The sequence below is a fragment of the Montipora foliosa genome, unplaced genomic scaffold, assembly GCF_036669935.1.
Source record: "Montipora foliosa isolate CH-2021 unplaced genomic scaffold, ASM3666993v2 scaffold_407, whole genome shotgun sequence".
NCBI lineage: Eukaryota > Metazoa > Cnidaria > Anthozoa > Scleractinia > Acroporidae > Montipora > Montipora foliosa.
The window spans coordinates 860001-865000 of NW_027179709.1; positions in this window are offsets into that span (position 1 = coordinate 860001).

Sequence of the window (5000 nt, forward strand, 5' to 3'; positions counted from 1 at the left end):
TTCAAAAACAAGAAGGTAAATGAAGTAATATAGCAGACTTTTGTTCCCGTTTTTAACAAAAACCAGCCAATATGATAACAGGAAACCGGTTGCTGCAAAACCTACTAATTTCAACTGTTGAAAAGAATTTCAAAGCAGGGCAAATAAAGTACAATGCTTGCTTTTAAAACGCTAAATTACTAACCTTGGACACACCTCTTTCAGGTTTCGTCTTGGGCAATTTGTCGTCAACCTTGTCTTACACTCCAAAGTGCAAGCTGCGACACCTTTTTATTTTTCAATGAAATTCAGTGACGTCATTGTGCTTCGCCCTCACGCGAACCATTTAAGTGGAAAAAATTAGTTATGGACCTTGACCTCTGTGAATAAAAGCCGATATATATTTTCTTCCAAGAAAACGTATTCGAGTTTACTAGCTGTTTCTTAAACTTGCGTAATTGCGCTGAATGGAAATTTGCTATATAAGATGTAACCCGAGAGGAAGAAGTTTAAAGTAAGGTTAATTCACAAATTTGGTCACCTGGCCAGTATAGAATAATAACGCCACCACGAGGTCAAGTTATTGATCGTTGGCATTTTACAAAAGAACTAACTGTTTCCCGCTTTCAAGTATTATGTAATGAGGTACTGAAAGTACATTCTAAATTAACTGTTTCCCGCTTTCAAGTAATATGTAATGAGGTAATGAAAGTACATTCTAGTGTTTATTAAAAAAGACGGGTCTGAAATTTAGCCTTTAAAATTTCAAATGTCATCAGTACATTATCAAGACAACTACAGTAGCTCGTACGAAGATGAGAAAACTATTTTTCCTGAAAAAGTCCTGTGAAAGTCGCTTCGAAAAGAACGCTAAAGTGAATTGTGAAGCGAGGAACTGACTACGGTGTGTTATTTCACCTTAACAGACAAAATAGAAGCTGTGTTTAAATTAATATTTGTTGATGACTTCCTCTCCAGCTGCAAGGAGAATATTTTTGTGTTTAACCCACGCTTGTCTTAAACGTTTGCCTAACTTCATGTCAAAACGAAAGTGCATCAATAAATTTTAAACATAATTTGCCTTATAATTGTGCTTGCCGCTTCTTATGTCGTCAGTAATATTTGACAATTATTCGCCGAAGGCGAAGTGATTATCGGTGAATATTCACCGAGACGAGGTCGAGGTCAATATTAACCGATAATCGCTGAGCCTGAGACGAATAACTGTTTTAGTATAAATACACAGGTTGATTATTTCAAACAAGACGCTTCCTTAAGCGTTTACTAGGAATACCATATGGTGCAGAAGTACGGTGATACGGGTGATACATTTTGGAAGAGGTAGTTTTTAAATTTAACAAGTACAGAACAAAACAAGGAAATGTTTCTGCAGCCAGTTGCTCATTTACAATAACGCGGATAATGTACCGGTGAACATCGCTTAATGTTTACAACTGCAAATAAGATTCAAAATGGTGGTAAATGAGACAGATTCCAAAAGTGCATTGATGAGCGTCTGATAGTTTTAAAATTCCTTGGCTTTATAGCACAGAAGTACTCTTTAAAGGTAAGGATGCCTTTGCAAGTCTTCCAAATTTAAACAATTTATAGAACTAATAATTAGGCCCGTCCAATGTATTTACATGCTTATGGCAAATCAGGACTCATTGTTTCAATTTGGAGATATGGAGCAAAATTGCGATGTGGTTGAACCTCCGATTCATTCCCTCGATCATTCACCATTTTCAGTGGCTTTTACACATACGTATTGCGGGCTCCTATTTTGTTTTGTACAACTTCGTCGCAATGATTGTCCCTACTTTTACAAATGATGCAATTTAATTTGCTACTATAACTTGCGGCTAAATCTTCATACCTTGTTGCATCATTTTTTAAAAATTCGAGCCTAGGGTATGTTATGAAAACGGTTTAACTAGAGTCCAGACTCATTGCCAAAAAATGTGTGGAAGCTGCTTACCAACTTTCATCTTGCGAACGAAATGACGTGTTTCCTTAAATGTTCAGGAAAATAAGAGTTTCAAAGTAGTCAATCTCTTTGGTTTTTGTGTTTGTGAGGATGGTAAGCAGCTGCTTTATCACTGATATCAGGCATTTCTTCAGTTTTATGCGGAAAATATCGTTATTATGCGGAGGATACGGATTTTAGGGAATTATGCGGATCCGCATCGCCGCATCCTGTCAGATGCCATGGGCTTTGATCTTCAGAGCAACCCCGATCGCTGCCAATGAGCTGTTATTTTCCTCGATGTGTACACATTTCAAATCTTCCAGGGCAACACACTTTATAGATTGTTCTTGAGAATGGCTAGGCTAGTGCGAGCAAGGCATTGAGATTATATTGACTGGTAAGGGGATAGCCGGGGAAGTGAGCAATTATTTTGAATCGTGCAATATTCACCTTGTGAAGATTCGTCAGAAGCGCCTTTCGTTTCCTCAGCGGTGACAAACAATTCCTACAAATGTATGTAGAATCGATTTCTACTTTACACTCCATAGATAACAACTCCGCTCGTACTTTAAAAGACGAACCTCTTTGACCATCAAAAAGATTTTTATTCGTATTTTTTATCATGCACAAAGTACACACGAACTCATCGTCAAATCTCTCACGGTGTTGATGGGGAGAAACAAAAAGGAAAGCCAATCAAAACTCGTTGTTTCAATGAGGTAATGATCGAGGGGTAATACCGAATCAAACCATTTTCCATACATTCCAGGAAAAATCACGCGGTATTGAACACGATTATCAACGGTAAATCACAGACGCTCCTCTCAGCTCTTTTTTCGGATAGTGGGAATCTGTGCACAGGCTAGAATGGATGGTGCCATTTGGATTTTACTTAACCCATGAATGGATCAAAGACACCCACCCACATCATTTTCCAGTGTGAAAATCTATTTAATTTAGGAAATATGGTTTTATAATCAATCACTATGATCAAAACAATATAATGAAATGAAATTATCATTGTAAAATAGCTTACTACATCATACATTTATTCAATTTATTATACTGGTAACATTATAAGTAACAAATTAATCTTTTTTAAATATAAATTTATCTTAATTTCATGGACATGAAATTGATTAGCTTTTTTCCAGAACAGGAAAGAACTTTTTTATATATTATTCCTAAAAGGGCTTACACTTACTGGGGTTGTACCTGCCTGGAAAATTTCCATCCGCTTCGCAAAATAGTAATTTTGGTCAGATTACTATGGAATCAAAAATTTCCGGGCAGGTACAACCCCAGTAAGTGTAAGCCCTTTCAGGAATAATATATAAAAAAGTTCTATCTTGTTCTGGAAAAAAGCTAATCAATTTCATGTCCATGAAATTAAGATAAATTTATATTTAAAAAAGATTAATTTGTTATTTATAATATTACCAGTAATAAATTGAATAAATGTGTGATGTAGTAAGCTATTTTACAATGATAATTTCATTTCATTGTATTGTCTTCATCAGAGTGATTGATTATAAAACCATATTTCCTAAATTACATAGATTTTCACCCTGGAAAATGATGTGGGTGGGTGTCTTTGATCCCATTCATGGGTTAAGTAAAATCCAATTTCCGGGCAGGTACAACCCTAACCATTTACCAACGCTAACATTAGGCCAGTAAAAACGTTTGTTTAGGCCAAAGCTTAGCTTAGAATGTTCAGGATTCTTTCTGTATTTCTGTTCCTTTTGTTTCGTTTTACAAATTAGTGTAAGCCCTAATAAAGTTCATCTGATGTATCCAACAATGGACTCCCAAATTAGCCAGCCCCAACATGAACAATATATATAAACATTAACATATCCAATAACAATAAAATACCAGTGATAAGTGAACAGACACTTTTATTGCTCTCTTTGGGTAATGTAATCATTGTTAGTAATGACAAAATGAGACAATTTGTAACTGATACCCAATCTAAACATTGTCACAAAGTGAACACATCCCCTTTGTCACGAAATCGCCCTTTCTGAGGTTAAAAAGCTCATCACATGCTTTGAGAAACCTTTTATTAAAAAAAAATAAATACATAAATAAAATAAAATAAATAGGGGTCCATAGACCGGGTCCAAGGACCCGGTCCAAAAGGGCGGTTTATGTTTTGTCCTTTCCCTTCAACAGGTGACACAGCTAATTAGGAATAGTATGTTTTGGAACAGGTTGTTGGAATGGAAATAACGCGGTCCTTATGCCTATTCTTTAGCATGTAGCATGACATCAGATAAACTGGTTTCAAGTAAAAGCAGCCGGTGAGGAGGGTGAAACACTAGTGTAGCAACACAGAAAACATGTGAAAAACTATTCTTGTAATTAAGTCTTAATATGGGTAAGTGAAAACCAGTATCCAGCTGCAAAGGTTCCACATTAACAGTGTTGTGAATGATGCGGCCGGTGGCCTCCAGCTCTAGATAGCTAACATGAAGATCGTGTAACTATCAATTGATTTAAACAAGAAATAGACATCGGTGGATGATGTTAGTAGAAAGAACCCCTGAGGCAGAAAGAAACTAAGAAATTCGGCCATTCATAACATACCGCCGCTGGAAGTTCTGTACTGGCAATTTCGTCATGCGGTCAACAGGCAAGATTTAAGTAAACATGTCATTCATAACATTCCAGAAGGCTGATTCCAACATTTTCACATTTTAGCCGCATCGCATTTGCGTCGTTTGCCCTCTCGTGGAACTTGGGCTTTGAATCGGCAAACGAAATAAAATGAGTCACACTGAAGCCCCAACATAGAACTCATCATTTGGTTGCTCCACTGCAGGTTATAAATTCGGATTTTTATCAAATTCTGTATGACGAGACGCTAATCTCGCTATCGGAAATCTTCCCCTTCGCGGCTGTGTTTAATTTATTTGTTATTGTTGTAGCTGTTTTGTAGCAGAGGGAGGTCAAATGTATTGCTCAAAGGGGTGTAGTACATTGCACCGCCTCGTAATTCTATTGTCCATTTGCTGCACAGAAAACTAAATTCTGCCCAGATTATAAC